The sequence below is a fragment of the Crinia signifera genome, chromosome 5, assembly GCF_055691185.1.
Source record: "Crinia signifera chromosome 5, ASM5569118v1, whole genome shotgun sequence".
Classification (NCBI taxonomy): domain Eukaryota; kingdom Metazoa; phylum Chordata; class Amphibia; order Anura; family Myobatrachidae; genus Crinia; species Crinia signifera.
The window spans coordinates 98,527,773-98,549,188 of record NC_139221.1 but is presented as its reverse complement, the minus strand read 5'-3'; positions in this window follow the sequence as shown (position 1 = coordinate 98,549,188).

Genomic DNA, 21,416 nt, shown 5'->3' with positions numbered 1-21,416 from the left:
GGCATTATGGATTATTATATAGTATGTAATGGGCATTATGGGCGTTACAAATCAGTGGGGAGGGACACGCCCTTGCTCCGGGCTCTGTGGCATCTAGCTACACCACTGGCAACACGTGATTTAAACAAAGATATAGAAATGTCAATGCTAATTCTTAGTACATTTCACTTATTAATTAATTATAGGTTATATGTTATGCCAGTTTACTGTTGCATTTAACTAATTCTGCTTACAGTCAATAATTACAGTATATACTGTAATTTAATTTAATTGCATTTTATTCTCAAACAGTCATCATTAAACTGTTATTGTATTATTGTAAGAATTTCTCATTTATAAATTCCATTCAATGGTAGCATTCATTGATGTCATTCTTACTCTAGGCAACGTTTACTTCATTGTCATTCATAACAACCCATCTGCCATGTGATCTTTATGAATGCAGAAATAGAAGAAATATAATTTAGGGTAGTAACACTCTGATCTTATTGCAATGTCAAAAAAGATTCATTTCTAAGTGTCAATTTCAGGTTCCAAAGGTTAATGCTTTCTCTCTTTTTCTTTATAAAAATTTAATTAGCTTCCAATGCAGTTTGAATATAGGTAACTTATCATTTCTGTCTACATCAAAAACCACCCCATTGATTTTAATGTTAATTATATTACTGAGTTTTTCCGTTAAAATCAATGTGTAGGTAATATGGACTAATTATTTTGAAAACATTAGAATATCAAATATGTATTGCACCTATATACAGTATATGTCAGAAGATTTTTATGTGCACAAATTAATATAGCACTGCCATTACTTTTAGAACACACTATTAGTAATTTATTTAATTTATTATTACCAGTTATTTTTATAGCGCACCCATATTACACAGCGCTTTACAGAGACTATTTAAACATTCACATCAGTCCCTGCCCCAGTGGAGCTTACAATCTAGATTTCCTACCAAATATACAAGCACACACAGATATTCTAGGGTTAATTTGTTTGGATCCAATTAATCTACCAGTATATTTTTGGATTGTTGGAGGAAATCCATGCAAGCGGCCAATAGCGCTATTCGGGGGGAGGAGCCACAGGATGTAAACACACATGATCCGGCTCTCCCCAGTCAGTGCATGGTGTCGCGTACTTCGTTTTTTTATTTTGCCAAGTCCCTGGATGCCTACTTGGATAGAAGAGAATGCAATCTACGCCAGAGGACACTGGTAAGTATGGATTCCTTCCAAAGGTACCCACATTGGGTTTCTTCAGGACCAGTGGATGGAAGATAGCTACCTACTTATGAAGGTAGGTAAGTATTTGTATGGATTAACTATGGGTGTAATAAAGTTGTCCTTTACTGGTGTGTTTGTGTTTTTATTTCACTAATTGTATTGCTGGGGAACGACAAGTTCCAACGGGCCCTTTAATGCCCCACATGCTGGGACTTGTGGTTCTCCAAGTCCCAGCATGTGAGGGAGACTTACTGGGACTCATAGTTCCACAGCAATATACAATAGTTCTTTCTATTTTTTACACATTTATCAGCCTGATGCTCATCGCCCAAGGGGCATTGGGGACAGCCCCGGGCTTCAGCATGGGCAGGTAAATTCTGGAGGTGAGAGGAATCCTCACTTCCCCAGTAAATGCTTTGGCCATGGGGCCTTAAAAAGTCTCCCCCTGGCTGTGGCATTACCCTGATGGCTGATTGGGCCCAATGCTGGTTCTTGAAATATGGGGGACCCTTAATTGTTTTGTCCCACGTATTTTGGGAAACAGGACTAGCCCTTGAGCCTGGTGCTGGTTTTAAAAAATCCGGGGCACCGCTAGTCAGTTTTCCCAGTGGTTTTTGAGCCCGGGCTGGTTATGCTCAGGAGGAGGGACCCCACGCCATTTTAAAACTTTACAATTTTTACACAAAAACGCACATTACCATGTCTCCAAAATCGCAGAAGTCCTCAAATTCGAATTGTAATGACTGAAAATCACACATTTTCATGACTAATTATCGCACCATATCACATTTGTTTTGCAGTGAATTCGCCTTAAATAGTCGAATTCAACCAAAAAAATGCAATTTTGAAAAATCCGATAAGGAGCGATTTTGTAACCTTACTAAAAAACCCATCCTATTAAATCTCACCCACAGTGTCATAAATTATGAATGGCTTTCTATAGATTTGCCCTCATGCCCAATGTACTAAGGAATATAGATTGTACACACATTCAGCTAAGACCACCTAAACAGATAGATGAAGTCTATCTAAATCACCACTATGCCCACTTTCTAAATGTAAATGTGATTTGTTATGCAAAAATAATGAGTGTAGCTGACTATACTGGTTCCTGTCATGATGTTTATGCTTATCATTCCTTTATGATAACTTGAGACAGACCAAATGCCAAGGGATGGCTGCTGTAATGTGTTTGTAGATACTATACATTAAACTGGACCAAGATATGTATTTTCTGTATTAACACAGTCAATACAGGCTATGGCTGTATCTCTATCCATTCTTGCTACAGCAACAATGACAGAGAACCATAAAACCTCACGATTTATGATAGAATGCACTTTTCTAGTGGGATTTCGTTATATAATCTAAAAAAGTATCACACTCTGTTGTATAATCTAGGATTACATCAACCCACAGATCATTAAATAGACAGTGCACAGGTGGGAATCTTGTTAACATCAAGTAACTCACAGAGCTCAGCAAGTGGGAGATTTGAGACTAAGGGGGGTATTCAATCCTGGGTCACGACTGTCGATCTGGCCCGACAGCCGTGACCCTGGCCTGTTTTTGTTTTGGTGCGATTCAATGTCCCACTTTGTGATCAGCAAAAAGGGGGCGTGTCTGCGTAAATGGCCGTGGATTGGCGATATTCGGCCGCGATCGTGACAATTCACGGGACGAAATCGACAAAACGGGCCCGACTGCTTTTAAAGTCGGGCCCATTCTGTCGATCTGCCTCTTCAATGCTGTCAGGAAAGACAGCATTGAATAGGCGTTCACCGCTATTTCCCCTGTCGTAAATAGTGGCCAAGATTGAATACCCCCCTGATTATCAACTTTTTAGCATGGCATTATGTTATCAGTTTCTTTATAAAAATAAACCTTCCAATGCTTAACATATATACAGATTTAGATCATTATTATAACCTTTATTTCATACTGTAACATTGAAACAACAAATCAAATCATTCTGAATTAGTTTTGCCCATGTTTACCAGAAAACTGGTGATGAAGTATTAAATGTCATTATTATCTGCTGTCAAACAAACATTTTGTAACATAATAATACATTTTCGGTAATTGAAAAACATATTACTTAAATAATAGTTTTTTATATTTTTCTTTAAGTATAAGCACAAGGAGAGGCATCTTCAGGGTATCTATGTGATAACCCACCTCTTGGGCCTTATTCTGATTAACTCACAAGGCTGTGAAATTTGCAGTCTTGCAAGTCCATCAGACACCGCCCTCCGCCCGCAGTGCCAGTCGCCCCCCCCCCTTGCACGCAGTGCCGCCCCGCACGGCTGCGAATGGATGATTCCTCCCGTGCACGCAGTTCAGAGCGACCTATATAGTCACTTTAATCTGCGGGCACCCTGTGCAAGGACAGGGCGGGCAGCTGACATCCGTTGATGTCAGCTGCCCGCCCCCCGCATGTCCGTCACGGCCTCATTAGCCTGGGAACTCTGGGTGTTCCCATATGCTAATGGGGCTGCCCAGGGCCCCTGCCCTTCTCCGTCTTCCTCGGCGTGTAGGGTGCATGCACCTGGCGAACCGAAAGTTCACCGTGGGTGCATGTACCCTGTGTCTGCACATGCGCAGAAACAGTGGCGTAACTATACAGGGTGCAGGGGATGCAGCTGCTATGGGGCCCGGTGGCTTGGGGGGCCCGAAGCTATCCCCTGCACCCTCTTGATTTTTTTGTTTTAAACTATTGCCGCTGACCCGCAACACCCCCTCCCCCACAAGCGATCTGACGCAGGTAGAGTCCAGACAGCAGCTGACAGCTTGCCTTATAGCGCGAGCCAGGAGGCAGCAGTGGGGTTAATCCAGACAGCGGCTGCGGCTGACACTTGTAGCGCTGCGCCGTCGGGGCGGGAAGCGCTGCTGATTTGAAAAGACTGTCCGGAGTCGGACGCTGATTGGTGAGAGAATTCAACCAATCAGCATCCAGCCAGTCTTTCGAAATCAGCAGCGCCAGCGCTTCCCGCCCCGACGACACAGGACAGCGCTACAAGTGTCAGCCGCAGCCGCTGTCTGGATTAACCCCACTGCTGCACATAGGTGAGGGGGGGGGGGGCTGTCTGGGGGGACTGCTCCTGGGGGCAGCGTGCACCGAGGATGGGGGCAGCGTTTTAGCAGCCAGGCACAGCATGTGTGCGGTGGATGGGGGAAGTCCAGGTAGCTGTGGTATGGAGGGTTTATAATACACAGATGACGACGATTCTGCCTCTCAGAGTGCTGCACTTCCCTTCCCCCCCACCCTCACCAGGGCTGTCAGATTGCTGCACTCCCTACCCCCACCAGGATGGTCACAGTCTGGACCAAGGGGACATGTGGTAGGGAGTTACACAGGGAGGCATGAGGTGGGAATGGACATGGGGGAGACAAAGAGGTAATGTGTATGGGGCAGACACTGCAGCACCTATCCAGGACCAGGACACTTTCCCAGCCTCACTCCTTTGGAGCCGTGCAGGGTGCATCTGGAGGCACTCTGCACTTTTACACCTGTGGCTCCATCACCTGGCTTGGGTAAGGGAAAACCCCTGGAATCATTTTTATTTATGTTATTTTAATTTTTTTGTATTGTCATTTTAAAGTCTTTTTGCTCATTAGTCCATATTGGACTTTGTAATTTTTCCAATATATTCTCTTTTGTGAACTAAGTAAGCGCCTGTGGTCCCTGCAACTGCCGTACATCCGTCTCTTCCCCCTGCCTTCTCACCTCTATGTTTGGGCGGAGTGTTCTAACACGAAAATGCAGCAAAAACCCCGTTATCAGGATTTTCGTATGCGCTAAAACCCACACGCCAGGTTACCGCTGCCCAATAGAAGCTTCTGGACTTCTATTCGTGACCCCAACTACCCCGCCCCACACATTGCTGACTGCTTTGCATTGGGCACCTCTTACCGCAAGAGCTGTCCTTTGTGATAATAATCACATATCTTAGTGCATATGCGATTATAATTGACACGTCAAAGTGGGGCAGCGGATATTAGTGCATCTTCCCCTTATCTCTGTCTGCCCCAAGTCTCTCTCTCTCATCTCTACCTCATTCACCATAGTTCCCCTCTCTCTCTTTCCTCCCTCCACCTCTCTCAGACAGTCTGTCCCTGTCTCTCCTGGAGGGGGCTTTGGTGCATTAGAAATCGTGGTGTTTTTTACGCATTTCTACCTTGGTACATTCCGCCTGTTCTGGGGGGGGGGCCCTTACAAAATGTTGCTATGGGGCCCACAAAGTTGTAGTTACGCCTCTGCGCAGAAATGCACCTGTTCATGTGCAGACACAAACCATCAGTCCTCCGTGCAAAAGCACGGAGGACCAAAGCAATCAAAATAAAATCCCTTGTGTGGAAGCCATTTCTGGGCACAGATGGAGGGGTAGATTGTATGGTGATGTGCTGATTAGAGAAGTTGTTGTATAGGCAAGTATTAATTTGAGCACAAACAGAAAGCATTTAATTTTTCCCCCCATTTTTTTAGTTCCCTGGCAGCATTGATTTTTGTTCCTTTTTGTTTTTTGAAATAATTTGTGATAGTATTGTAAAACCCAATTTTTGCTGTTGTTTAGGCCTCTGTGGCTGTGCACTACCTATTCATGGTGTTATTAACATGTACAGCATATAATAGTACTGCCTCATCTGTCTAGATTTGTGTGAACTTTGCCTTAATGTGTTTACATGTATTAAACCTAACAATTCTCAAAGGCAACAAAAGAATCAATCCAGTCAAATGAAGAATCTCTGTTAGGCCTTATTTTTGTAGCAGGAGAGCAGTTAATGTTGTATTGTTGATTTTGACCCTCATAGGAGTTGAAAATGTTGGTCAGGGTAAACCAGGGCAAAAGAACAAACATCTGGATATAAAGTATACTCCATATACTCTATGCTGATTGTGTTAAAAGCAATTCAAGTCTATTCCCATGCTTTCCATCAGTTGAACATTTTCTAAGTACTGTATATGAATAGGATGCCACATCCTATTCATATACTCAGAAACCTTCATTCCAGGGCAATTACCTAACTGACAAATGAAATGGTTAAAAAGTGAACATTTTAATTCACTTCTTATTACAATTGATAATTACATCAATTTATTTGGTAAATTAAATAAATGATTATAAGTACAGCCATTTCCTTGAAATGAAACTAACTAAACAAAACCTATGTGAATATTATTAATGAAATTTTTACATTATACATTCACATAAAAACATATAGACTATATAGACAGAAGTATTCAGATACCTGAGCATTACTCCAACAGGGACTTTAATAAAATTGTATACAAATACATAAACTTTAATATGGAGTAGGACCACCTTTTACATGGATCTAGCCCAAACTTTGAAAAACACAATTATCGCCCCTGCAGCAAACTTCACAGTTAGCATAATACAGTCATGTAGGTAACAATCTCCTGGCATCCGCCAAACCCAGACTTATCCATCTGACTGCCAGAGAAGCATGATTCATCACTCCACGGAACTTATTTTCCACTGCTTAACAGTCCAGTTTCATTGTGCTTTATACCAGTCTATTCAATGCTTTGCATTGTACTTGGTGATGTGAGGCTTGGAAACCCAGTCCATTAAGCGTCCCCAAAACCACACTGTTGTTGTGCTTACATTAATGCCAGTTAAGTTTCAGAGCTCTTCAGCTATGAAATCAGCAAAGCAATGGTGAATTTTACGCACCATAGCAGTTGTGACCCCGCTCTGTGATTTTACATGGTCTTCTGCTTCATGGCTGAGCTGCCACTTTCTTATAACATAACTTACAGTTGTCTGTGGAATATCCGGCATGAATAAAATGTCACTAACAGTCGCTGAGCTCTTTGGTGCCACTCGTTCTGTATCACAGATGTTTTCAAATGAAGACTGCATGGATTGGTGCTTAATTTTAAACACCTGTGACAACAGGTCTAATTGAAAAACCTGAGTTTAATAATTAACAAGTGCGGCTAAATACTTTTGTCCATATAGGGCCTTATTCTGCTGACTTCAAAGGCTGCAAATTTCACAGCCTTGCACATCCACCAAGGGCCGCCCGTTGCCCGCCCCCCCCCCCAAGACCCCTGCAGGCATGTGATTGGATGATTTGCATAATCATCCATTCACAGCGACCATCGAATGTTGTCTTCAGTGCTTGCAGTTCTTAGACACCTATATGGTGTCTCAGACCTGTGGGTGCCCTGTGCATGGACAGGGTGGGCAGCTGACATCCACTGATGTCAGCTGCCCCCCCCCTGCACCCGCGTCACCTTGCAATTTGCATGGAACACTGGGTGTTCCCATATGCAAATTGCCTGCCCCATGCCCCTCCATGCCCCTGCCTGTACTTATGTGTGTGAACGCTGTGGGTGCTCGCACACAGTGGCTGCACATGCACATAAAAACCTATGCACATGCAGTTGCGAACATCAGTCCCCCCGTGTGAACGCGCGGGGCACTGATTGAATCAGAATACCCCCATAGTGCCGTATAAAAAAGAATAATAATACCTAATGTTGAAGATTTTCCAAAATGTCAGCATAATTCACTTATGCACAGTATACGCATTCCAAATGCTTTTTATTAGTCAAATGTCATGTCTCCCTTCTATTGCACCTACTGTATTATTTCATTTGTACAGTGTAACTTTATTAATTCTTAAACCAAATTCTAATAGCATTCATTTTTGTGCAAAAGGACGTTCTATACTGCAGACACATTTTGAAAAATAAATGATAGCAACATAATTTACCAGTTTTTGTATTCGTTAATTTTTTATAAAACAACCCAATAGCTAATATAGATATTAGTATTTAAATGGAATAGTTTCCTGTGTTCATACCTGTTGCTTGCATTTCCCTTTCCCTACTTGTATAAAATATTATTTGCATTATTTTTTTTATAGATGAACTCCAGCAATTATAAAATCACTTTAAATATTTCTCCATTCATTTCTAAATTTTAATTGCTACCTAAGATACATAACTGCCTAGAAAAACCTCCAGGAAGACCAAATATGTCAGGAATTAATTCAATAAAAGCTAATTTGTCAGAATATAAAGTTTAATTTAAAATTATAATCTAAAATTCAAATCTTACCTGAAATACACAACAGCAGTACTACAAGGGATAATAAGACCCTAATATGTAATACTATAAAAGATATAAATAATTAAATTAACTCATGAGTCATAAGTTCCTAAATGTTGAATAAGTGACACAATTCAACCGAGAAATTTCATGCAATCTCAATCCAATGGAACAGCATTTATAACAATAAGAAAAAAAATATAAAATAAATAAATAAAAACTAAATGTGTAGACAATTAGTAAATATAATTAATTTATTAGCTAACGAATCAGCATATACAATATGTTCTGTATTCATATAAAAAATATAAATTATATAATAAAACTGCACATTTATTTTAATGGATTATCCCTTTGAGTGCCGACATCTCTGTGAGCTACAGATGGAGCATCCCTTGTTCTTGCTCGGTGCTGGACAGGGACTCCAGTAAATTGGGATGTGTGTGCTTCTCATACACGCGCGTCCCAGTCTCTCGCGGCTGGGTGCCAGGACCCTGCCCATCTCCGATACAGGGAGACGGCAGGGTTAGGGAGAGGGGGTGTGGGTAGATGGGGGGGGGGAAAGCGGTGGAACGTGGTGGCGAGGCCCCAGGAGGAGCTCAGTCGACACTGGGCGCACAAGCATCTCGTGCCCCCTGGAGTTTCGCCAGCCCGTGGGGGTCATCATAGATGAAAAATCGGGTAATAGTGCACACTGCTCAAGTGCAGCAGCAAAAGCAAACCAGACACTGGCATGCATTAAAAGGGGTATGGATACAAGGGATGCCAATGTGATAGTGCCTCTTCACAAGGCATTGGTGAGACCACACTTGGAATACTGTGTTCAGTTCTGGGCACCGCACCTTAAAAAGGACATAAATGAATTGGAACAGGTACAGAGAAGGGCGACTAAGCTAGTAAAAGATCTTGAATCACTAGAATACAAAGATAGGTTAACCAGGCTGAATATGTTTTCACTGGAGAAACGGAGGTTGAGAGGTGATATGATTAGTATGTTCAAATACAGGATTGGGAATCATGTGGAACTAGGAGATGATTTTTTCACAACATGCCTATACTTAGGACACATGGCATGTACTGAGGCTTGAGGAAAAGAAATTCCATACTGAATTAAGAAGAGGATTCTTCACCATTAGAGCAGTAAAATTCTGGAACTCATTGCCAGTGGGGGTGGTTACAGCAACTACTGTGAATGAATTGAAATCAAAACTTGATGCATTTTTGGCCACTACAGGGAATCCTATAGATATGACTTATTCAAGTCAGTATTTACAAGTTAGATAGGTTGAACTTGAAGGACTAACGTATTTTTTCAGCCTTAATTACTATGTTACTATGTATTTCAGATCATTATGATGAATAAATATGTAGGCTTGGCAATTTTTGCCAAATTGACTTGTCACTCAAAGGGTTAATATCATATACAGTATATTCAAAGGGTTGATTCATATATGAATCTTGCAATATCATGTTAAGGAATCACACTTTGGGAACACTTGCATTTTCGAGGCCCAGAAAAGATAAGTGCTGCATTGAATCTATATTCAAATGAAGGTATTTATATCAAGTTCCCGTAAATGAGGAGCTGTTGGGAGGAAGATGTCCCTGTGACTGGCAAAATGTGCACTGGTAAGAATTAAAAGTCAATGGAGAAGATTTGCAGACTGAATATCCATCCTCCGTAGGGCTTAAAGTGGCCATGTAGAGCTTGTGGATCTAATTTTCCCTGCCATTAGGTGGAGCCTAATAAATGCCTCCAACATACACAGCATGTGTGAGTACCATGGACATGTGGTGAGGTAAATGGCTCAAGAGTCCCTGGCAAGTACCAGAGCCAGATATGCACACAATACATGAGCGATGGGGTACATACCAGGGTACTCTTTACCTAGAACGGCGCCCGTCGCGGGCATCGCGGGTACATTTATGGCTACCCGCGACGCGACCGACGCGATGCCCGCGATTTTCCCATTGAAAACCATGTTAAACCTGAAAAATCGCGTCGGTCGCGTCGCGGCCGGCCATAAATGTACCCGCGATGCCCGCGACGCGATGCCCGCGATTTCCCATAGGGAACAATGTTAAAAGGCAGATTGACCGCGATTTTACCGTTAAATGCCTCAATGACCGCGATTTTGACATAGGAAACAATGTTAAATGGGCCACAGAGCCCAAATAGTCCCCCTGAAGTCTTAAATGGCCCCCAAAATTTTTAACGCCACCCCACGATCAACGTGAACCCGAAGCGTGGCGAGCGCAGCGAGCCCCGCGAGGGGCGGCGGTACGCGTCCTACGACCTTTTCATGCCCTACTATCCACGTCGGCGTGGAGTTGAGAATAGAATAGTGTGGCGAGCGCAGCGAGCCACCGAGCCCGAAGCGTGGCGAGCGCAGCGAGCCCCGCGAGGGGACGCGGATACCTTCACAGGTAAACGCGTCCCCTCGCGGGCTTCACAGGTGTCCGTGGCGACGCGGACACCTGTGAAGCCCGCGAAGGGACGCGTTTACCTGTGAAGGTATCCGCGTCCCCTCGCGGGGCTCGCTGCGCTCGCCACGCTTCGGGCTCGGTGGCTCGCTGCGCTCGCCACACTATTCTATTCTCAACTCCACGCCGACGTGGATAGTAGGGCATGAAAAGGTCGTAGGACGCGTACCGCCGCCCCTCGCGGGCTCGCTGCGCTCGCCACGCTTCGGGTTCACGTTGATCGTGGGGTGGCGTTAAAAATTGTGGGGGCCATTTAACAATTCAGGGGGACTATTAGGGCTCTGTGGCCCATTTAACATTGTTTCCTATGTAAAAATCGCGGGCATTGAGGCATTTAACGCTAAAATCGCGGTCAATCTGCCTTTTTAACATTGTTCCCTATGGGAAAATCGCGGTAATCGCGGGTACCCGATTTTGATGTACCCGCGATTTACCCGCGATTACCGCGATTGCCGCGATTTTACCCGCGATCCCGCGATTTCAATCGTGGGCGCCGTTCTAGGTAAAGAGTACCCATACCAGCATTATACACATGTGCAGGGGTGTGCATTGCATTGCTGAAGATTCACTGAGTTTTGATAAGAGATGTGCAGAAATGGTAGCCAGGTGAGGACTCTTTACTCCATCGTTTTGACTATAAAAATAATTAGAATAATAAAAATAAGATTTTTTTAATAGATTATTTGTATTTTTGACATACTTTATCAATTCAAAGCGCCGGCATATGCGCTAGTATAACAGGAAAGGTTGTGCCTCACCTGTCTCACCCCACCGCACGCCACTGGTGAGTACCAGGTGTAGTGGGCCGCTGGTAAAGGAGAAACATGCAGCGGCCAGGAACTGAGAAAGAGGGGGGTTGGTGACTGTTCCCCTAAACTTTAACCCCAGTCCTCTTTCAACGTACTGGTGTTCTGCAGCTCTCTTTTAGATCTATATTCCAAAATGAACCCATCCTCTGGTGGAAATTAGCCTGCACAGGAATAGAGGGTAGCAACTGTAAACTGGACCTGTAAGATACTGATGTAGCCAGGCTCATCTACCCTACCTATGGTGAAAACAAATGGGGTTCCAATCCTAGCGCTGATAACAATTAGCAGCTAGTCTCCTTAGCAAGGTTAACGCCCAACCTAAATAGACAAAAAAATAAGGTAACCAGGGCTGACTTAAGGGTGGACACTATCTGTAGGGAGGGATGTTCAATTCCTACCTATGGTGGTTGGATCGTTAATTGCAGAGCACTTCAGCATCTTGCAGCATGGGAAAGTGTTATGTAATGTGGCTGGTGTGGTGTATGGCATTGCCGGAGAGTGTAATGCTTATGTTCCTCCACCAGATGTCATTTTTGAAAATCACAAATGCGCATACATGAGGTCTCCAATATAATGTAGTGCAAGAACTATTTGACTGTATGTTAAATGCAGTAATATGCTTTAAAGACGAGCTCTGAGCTACCAGATCACTGAATACAGGTCACGCACAGTAACTAGAAAGGTAAACATGTAGTACAGTACAGATTGCTTTAAATTCACTAGTATCGTATCATTCATTCACTCATGCTTTCATTTCTGCTGTTACTATATGGCAGGCATTCCCAACGACGGTCCTCAAGGCACACCAACAGAGCAGGTTTTAGTGATATCCAGGCTTCAGCATAGATGGTTTAATCAGAATCACTTAGGTACTAATTAAGTCACCTGTGCTCAAGCCTGGATATCACTAAAACCTGCACTGTTAGTGTGCCTTGAGGACCGTGGTTGGGAATGCCTGCTATATGGTATTGTATAGTACAGTATGTCCCCAAGCTGCATTGAATGATAAACTACCTGATCGAAAAGTGGTAAAAAAAACACCTATTTTTGCATAGGAGATGCTTTTAAACAGTGAGCTAAGCTGGATCAGGTATGAATGAACTAATAGGTATATAGTGAACTATCCAATGTGGCCTAGTGGATAAGGCTACAGCATGATATTTGCTGTGACTGGAGTTTGAATCCAGCTCAATAGCAGCTAATTTTTTTTTATTTAACTTTTTTTGTACATTAAAATGTGTATATATTTATTCTTGGCTTCCATGTTATTTGTGCACATTTGTGGTGAAAAATAAACCTGCTTGATCAGTTTCACTAGAGTCCATTCTGTGTAAGTCGTTAGTGTTTAGGGACTCTGCTCCACAGTCTATCTGGCTAGGCTCTTAGCCCCCAAGGTTTCATCTCTATGCTTTCCCACTCAGCTACATCAGACACTAAACTGCTTATTTGACCTCGTGGTGCAACGTAATGTACAGTAGTAGCAAGATGCAAATGAAAAGTGGTCACAAAATCTCATTTTAACAGAGAGGCTAAAAAAGCTGCTCACACAGAGAGCTTAGTTCAGGACATGATTTGTCCCTCCCCACCATAATTTCGCTGACTTCTATCCCGACAAAGCCTGGAAGCTCTACACCAACAGTGCTGCACCTCCCCTCTTCATTGCCTACTGTTAGTGTCATCGCCATTTACTGCCAACCTACTTAAAAAAGAATTGGATGACAGGTCAGAGGTGCAATAACCCTAATGGCCTAGCAGTTAAGGGCACAATATGCTATGCGCTGTGACTTGTGTACGGATCCCGCTCAGGAACAAATAATTTTGTCCACTGTTTTATTATATTTTGGTATATTAAAATGTGTATATATTTATGCTTTGCTTCCACTTTATTTGTGCTCATAATTTGGGGTGTGAAAAAAAGCACATTCTATTTTCCATAGATCATATATAATTATAAAAAATATATATAATTATAACAAAATGTTTTGGTAATTATATATGCTAAAATGATTAATGAATATTAAAGAATGACTCCATAATTGATAACACCAGCTAAGGGAAATGTAAAGGTAACCAAAAATGAGTTACTTCCATTACATCTTAAAAATAGAAAAGATTACAGATATAAAAAATGAATTTGAACTGAGTCTTTGAATATAATAAGTATAATGCATGCCAATATTTGAATAAAGAAAGGAAAAAAATATCAAACTCTAATAGACAACTTATGATGCTAAAAGAATCATTACCTGCTTAATGACACATGTAGTCTATCTTCTGGAGTTGAGTTGTGCTCTTAAATATGTGGGAAAGTGAAAAAAAGAGTTCTATAAAAGGATTCAAGAACACATTACAATGCTAAAAAGTCACAAAGCACAGTATTTCAAAAACTGCATTTAGTTACAAATATTCCGACTCAAAATTATTATCTCATAAATGTTTATACTATGTTGTCTTAATAAAGGGAGTTAAAGAGATAAAAAAACACTAAAATTAATATCTTCTTGATCCATAACAATATACAGTATATGAAGTTTATTTCTATCTAAATAAGACCTACTGTAAGCTACGCCTATCAGAGTTCAAATAGAAGTAAGTGATGGAAAGTAAAGTACCAACTAAGTTTCTACTAACTGCAGATTTACAGGCTATATTTGAAAACTAACAGGAGATTGATTGGTATAGTACTTACAAGTTTGTATATGATGTATTTCTGTGTTGATCCTGTGCGACTTCTCTTTATCAAAGTGCAGTCATGATAGATATTTAGATCCTTCATTCTGGTCATCACTCCTTTCATCGGCATCTTAACCAGAGACTCCTTCTTAGTGTTCAAATGCAGTTGTATGTAGCTAGACATTGACAGTAAAGTATTTCTGTATTAATGCTAGTCTTGCAATCACCTTTTGTTATTGTGGGATGTCCACAATGCTATTTGATCAGGCCATGGTTCACACTAAGAAAACCAATGCATAACTCTCTGATTGGGGTGAATTGGATTAGCTTTGCCTCTTAATTATTGCCAAAACGGATTCCTTTCTGACATGGCTTCAAAAAAGCTTTTATTAGAAAGGGGATACAGTAGACAGCTTATTGGAAGTCAAGTTGTTGTCCAAAATGTTGGAAAAAATTATTATGAAATCTTATACAGAATGACCTGCCCATGAATCTGTCCATATTACAAAGGAATTCCAAATATTCTATGTTAAATTATACAATTTGTCATTCTTCATACACTGCTTACCTGTAGACTCTATACAATGTAGCTTCACACTATCAAATCTTCAAATCTATACTCTTCATACATCTTACTGAGGTGCTCAACAGTGTGGTGTCAGATAGCTCTTTGTCAAAAGGGGGCTCTTTACGCCGGATTATTAATATCGCTAATGAAGAAATATTACTCTAGTTTTTCTTATTATATAGTTACACAGAGATCTTGTAAATTTCCTGAATGTGATTCTACCCTGATGGATTCATAATAATCTATTGAGCTTTATACTGTGTAGACCAGTCTGTGTAATTACTCTAGTCTACTTTGTTAAGGCTAATTGCACCCCAGTCTTAGTGTTTTCAGTTGAAGGCTTTTCACAGATCATTTGTCATTTATGATGAATACTCTGTAAAAATTTGGATTTGCTTGAAACTTAATTGCATTCAATACTTATATTTGTCCCCATCTGCCATGGACTTGGTTAACAATCTTTTATCTCCTCCCTTTTGTATAAATAATGTTAAAAGGCAGTAGTGCCCTTTTTCACCACCACTTTTGGGTAAGGTCACTGAGCCACTTCCCACTAGGATCCACCTTGATCCACCTTGACTCAGACATTAAAAGGATACTAATCGGTGGTGAGCAAATACAAAGTTTCCTTCTTTGCAGAATATGTCCACTTTCAGACCCTTCAATTTTGGACTATACGATTAACCTACCCAGTACTGTATCTGCTGTGTGTACCTGTTATATCATTATGATATTACTTTGTAGACCTCCAAGTTTAGACATCTGGCAATATACAGTACATGAAAGAAACTCCCGGGTGGGGCACTGCCTTCTATAATATAAACGTATCAGTCTAAAATATCAACTTTATTAATACTAAAATTGATCCTGTTAATGGATCAAGAGACGAACATGAGACAAGGACATACAGATAACATGAATAGAAAAAATTGAGAAAAGATCGTGAAAATATGATATCTGGGTCTGAAAATGGGCTAAATGCCTCTATTCAATATGGCTGTAATATCAGCGTATTCCTGTAAAGGATTATTTCAGACTAAGCACGTCTTCAATTAACCATATTGGTTATCATAAACACATATCTAATAAATGCGTAACAAATGGCACACTGTCTGGCAGTACAACTTATTGTTATCTTAATTACTTTCTAATGGTCGAAAAATGTGTATAATCTCACTCTAATTGGACTGCAAGATCCAAGAGAAATTGAGAATTGTGGTGAAGTACCTGGGTTGAAAATGCTCGCCTAGTGGCTGCTGCCTGTGCATATGATGGCAACCGGACAACTGCACAGTTGAGCGGACTCTGCGAGCGTCACAGGTACAGGAGTTAAGACAAAAAGAAGGTTTCTGCTGTCTCCAGGGGTGACCAACCTGGCCCTGTTATACAGTGACAGCGCAGAGTCAGGTAATGGGTCCCCTGGGGATGAGAGAACCCCGACTATGGGAGATGCCAGAAAAGAAGAGCAATTTCACTTTAATCCCAGGTGTACGCTACTGTCCAGTGTGTACGCATGTAGACGTAGTGAACAATGGTTGAGCGGTATATCTGGGTAGTGAATTGCAGAAGGAAGCACAGGGTGCACTCTGGTATTGTTCCTTGTGGGTCGCTGCTATACCGTGCAATGGTAGTAAAAAAGGAAGAGATTTCAGAAAATGCACAATCTGTACTTCACATAAGACTGAATATCTTGCTCTAATTGGCCGCAAGCCCAAGAAAGAAATGGGCTAACAAAAATTGATACAACTCCCAGTCAGATGGATATCTATGATAGAATATACACAATGGTTTAAAATGCAGTCCTGGTCTGTAGTCTTGTGTCGGCACACACTATGTGTCGACCTTACCCAAATACACTATATTCAATGTTGAAATTTTTGATGAATAGAGGGAACAAGTCCCACGTATGTGACAGGGTGAAAATATATATGAAGGAAAGAATCCCCTATAAATACGGAGTCACACTTTAAAACCTAAGGTCAATCAATACATTCAAATATAGCATCAACTGGTATAGGCAGGGTAACAGGGTGGGGTAATTGGAGAGAGAAATCCTCCATGCAATACAGGTTCACAATTTAGTGCATACAACTCCCAGTCAGATGGATATCTATGATGGAATATACACAATGGTTTAGAATGCAGTCCTGGTCTGTAGTCTTGTGTCGGCACACACCATGTGTCGACCTTACCCAAATACACTATATTCAATGTTGAAATTTTTGATGAATAGAGGGAACAAGTCCCACGTATGTGACAGGGTGAAAATATATATGAAGGAAAGAATCCCCTATAAATACGGAGTCACACTTTAAAACCTAAGGTCAGTCAATACATTCAAATATAGCATCAACTGGTATAGGCAGGGTGACAGGGTGGGGTAATTGGAGAGAGAAATCCTCCATGCAATACAGGTTCACAATTAGTGCATATAACTCCCAGTCAGATGGATATCTATGATGGAATATACACAATGGTTTAGAATGCAGTCCTGGTCTGTAGTCTTGTGTCGGCACACACTATGTGTCGACCTTACCCAAATACACTATATTCAATGTTGAAATTTTTTAAATGGAGGGAACAAGTCCCACGTATGTGACAGGGTGAAAATATATATGAAGGAAAGAATCCCCTATAAATACGGAGTCACACTTTAAAACCTAAGGTAGATCAATACATTTACATATGGCATCAACTGGTATAGGCAGGGTGACAGGGTGAGGTAATTGGAGAGAGAAATCCTCCATGCAATACGAGTTCACAATTTAGTGCCTAGGTGAATCAACATGTGATATCAATAAATATAGGTAGGGGGTTGTATTGCCATAACCCTGTAATTCCAACCATTAAAAAGCAGATAATGACAGTATTGCCCTGAGGGCTGTTGGTAACTCACGGACACTGGTTCCCGGGTGCAGCGCTGGGAAGTCTGTCTATCCGGTAGCAAAAATCCCCCAGTGTGTACACTCAGATACTGCTGGCTGCAATTGGTCGGTAAAGGTGAAGAAGAAAGTTTTTTGTAGTAGTAAATCTGTAAGTTGTCACGATAATAATAAATGGACAGTCTTGGTATAGAAGAAAAAGGTAAGCAGCTGCGCGCTGTTTGTATTCTCCTGCAGCGTCTGCAGGCACAGGTGTGGACTCCGTTGTGCCTCTCCACAGTCTGTGAGGCAGGCGGTGTGCACCGAGATTGCTGCAGAGATCTTATCAGCAGTACGGTGCCCCGTCCAAGAGGTAGTCCTCACAGCGGTAAGCATCCACTGTGTGCGGCGGTGGTGAATGAATAGAGCCGCCGGTGATGTAACTCAAACAGCTGTGTCAGCGTTTAGAAGGTGCACACGCTGTCCGGAATATCGCGCTGTCAGGGCAGTAGTAGTAGCCAAGTAGATATGTGTGAAGCGTGCAGGGTCCCGCTTGTACACAGCGGGGTCCTAGGACACCGAGACGTACGTTTCACTTAGGAAGCTTTCTCAATCGGTGTAGAGGTGTGCTCTGGCGTTCAGTATTTAAATGATTCTTAGCCAATCCCAATTGGGGGCAGGTGAAAAATGGGAGGGAGTGGGATCTGAGCCTAATTGGAAGTGCATGTTGGAGCTAAAAAGCGTCCTGAAATAAGTTAAATGGAAGGTTTCTAATTAATTGATTAATTGATAAATACATTTAACAGATGGAAGGAGGAAGGAAAAGGAGGGTGAAAGGGTATTGACTGGGAGAAATGATTATGTTTGATTTTGAGAACAGCGTAGAATTCTTAAAATGATTATGACCATATTAAACCCCATAGGGAGAATATGTGTGGCGAAATTAATTAATTAATTGTATGAGATGGAGGTAAAAAGTCCCCAGAACAGTAGAAGCACTAGCTAAAAACATATATGCGTATATATGGTAGGAAGTGCTGCATGCTAGGCACAGTATTGCATTGGCATTTAATATTATGATTGATAATACATATGTCATGTGGATGTTTGTTCATAAACTCATTTCTTCCTATAGTGAAAATAGCAATATGCTGAGTATATAGTGCGTATAGTGACGTTTGAAAGTATAAATAAAAGGAGACCTAAGACATGTGCATATATATGCACAGGTGAAGGAGACATGTAGGTGCACATTTATACATAACACAGTAAAAAACAATAAAAAACAGAGCCGTGCCAAATTGTGAAAAAAATACAAATAGTGAATGTGAAAGTGGATATGTATAAATATGACTCACATCCGTAGTGTGAGTGGTGATTATAAAGGGAAAATGGATATTTATTTGTGCTCCATTATATTAGACATGTAATAATTTGGCTGGGTTGGAGTGAAGTGGTGATGTAGGGTGAGGGGATGAGGGAAGAAAAGCAATATGAGTTAGATTGATAACTGGCATAGTATAGTTGAATAAAAAAATAAAAAAAATATTATTTGGTTATAGATACTACCAAGAGGCAAGGAAAGAATGCGAAGCGTAACAGATGACTGAAAATTAGATGGAGATTTCATGGGTTAAGGAAGACGCCATAATTAATAAATTCATTTAGACCCGTCGGGGTGACGGAATTAAGTCTAAAAGTCCAGCTACTTTCCTTTTTTAACAGTTCCTTGGTGATATCTCCACCACGAATGCCCAGATGGAGTTGTTCGAGTCCGAAAGCTTTCAAGCCCTTGGAGGATCCTCTATGATGTTTGTGGAAATGACGTGCCACGGATGTTAAGTTCTTGAATTTTTTAAGGTCGGAGGCTGCATTTCGAATACTACCAACATGCTCGAGTATTCTCTGTTTCAGAGGACGGGTGGTCATGCCAACGTATCTCAAATTACATTGGCATTCCAAGCAGTAGATTAAGTTCTTAGTCTCGCAGTTGAAGTATCCGGCAATTTTGGTCTGTTTGTTGGTCCTGTCCAGTACAGAGAGTCTCCTGTCCAAGAAGGCACAGGCCTTGCAATGGCCACAGGGGTAAGTGCCGTTAGCCTTTGCCAATATGGGCTTTCTGGTTTTTGAGAAATGGCTCTGTACTAGAGTGTCGTGGAGATTGGGTGCTCTACGCCAGCTACAGTCTGGTCGTTCCCCCAGTACTACATTGAGTGTGCTGTCATTTTGAAGAATGGGCCAATGTCTGGAGAGAATATTTTGTAGTTCCCTCCATTCATTGCAGAAGTTGCTTATGAAGCGTATTGGCTGTGAGGATGACTTGGCCTTGTTTTGAGGAAATATAAGTGTCTGCCTGTCCCGTGTTCGGGCATGATATCTGGCACTCTTAATGCAACTTTTACTGTACCCCCTACTCAGTAACCTATTGGAGAGTTCTTGGCTTTTGTTGTCATAGGACTGGAGGTCAGTACAATTTCTGCGAAGGCGCAGGAATTCACCCTTAGGTAGATTTTTAACCGTTGGGGGGAAGTGAAAGCTCTGGTGGTGGAGCAGACTATTGGTGGAAGTCTGTTTTCTGAACAGTTCAGTCTTGAGTGCTCCCTCTTCATCCTTGTACAACGTGAGGTCCAGGAAGGTGGCTTTCTGTTGACTATACTCATATGTAAGTTTAATATTAAGTGTGTTAGTATTGAGTATGTCAATAAATGCCTTCAAATCATCCAGACTCCCGTGCCAGAGCATGAGGATATCATCAATGTATCTATACCAACCTACAATGAGGTCGGTATAGATATCATTGGTATCACAAAAGACACACTCCCTTTCCCAGGATCCGAGGAACAGGTTGGCATACGTGGGCGCGCAAGCCGCGCCCATCGCTGTTCCCCGGACCTGGAGAAAGAATGAATCATTAAAGGTAAAATAATTCTTACCCAGAACAAAGCCAAGGAGGTCTACCAGGAAGGTGTGAAAGTCATGTTGGCCTTCTGTTTCCAGAAAGGTCTGTTCGGCATGTATTCCGTCCTGATGTCGGATACAGGTGTATAAGGACTCGACGTCCATGGTGACAATGTAGTCCTCTACGGCCAAGAAAACACCATCGATTTTTCTGAGTACGTCGGCCGTATCCTGCAAATAGGATGGTAAGCTGTACACGTGGTGTCTAAGGTATGCATCAATGAACTTACTGGCAGGTTCAAGGAGGCCACCAATTCCAGAGACTATCGGTCTCCCTGGGGGCCTGGTAAGGTGTTTATGTACCTTCGGCAAAAGGTAGAAGGTGGGTACTTTAGGATGCTGGATCTGCAAAAAGGTGGTTTCTTTGTTTGTAATGGTACCCAGTTGGTTATATTGGCGTAGCATTTTGTTGTATACTTCAAGGAAATCACTGGTGGGGTTGCTGAATAATTTTTTATAGCAGGTTTTGTCCTGTAGTTGTTTGTTAACCTCAACAAGGTACATTTCTGTAGGCCAGATGACAATATTGCCTCCCTTGTCTGAGGGCTTCAGGATAACGTCCTCTCAACCTCTGATTTCCTTGAGGGCTGCCCTTTCATTGCTGGTAAGATTATCATTCATTGTTGGTAAGTGCAGATTCTTAGATTTTTCCAGTTTATCCATGTCTCCACCAACCATGTCCATGAAGACTTTGACATTAGGACATATGTTGTCCTGGGGCATGTAGGTAGATTTCCTTTTGCACAAATCC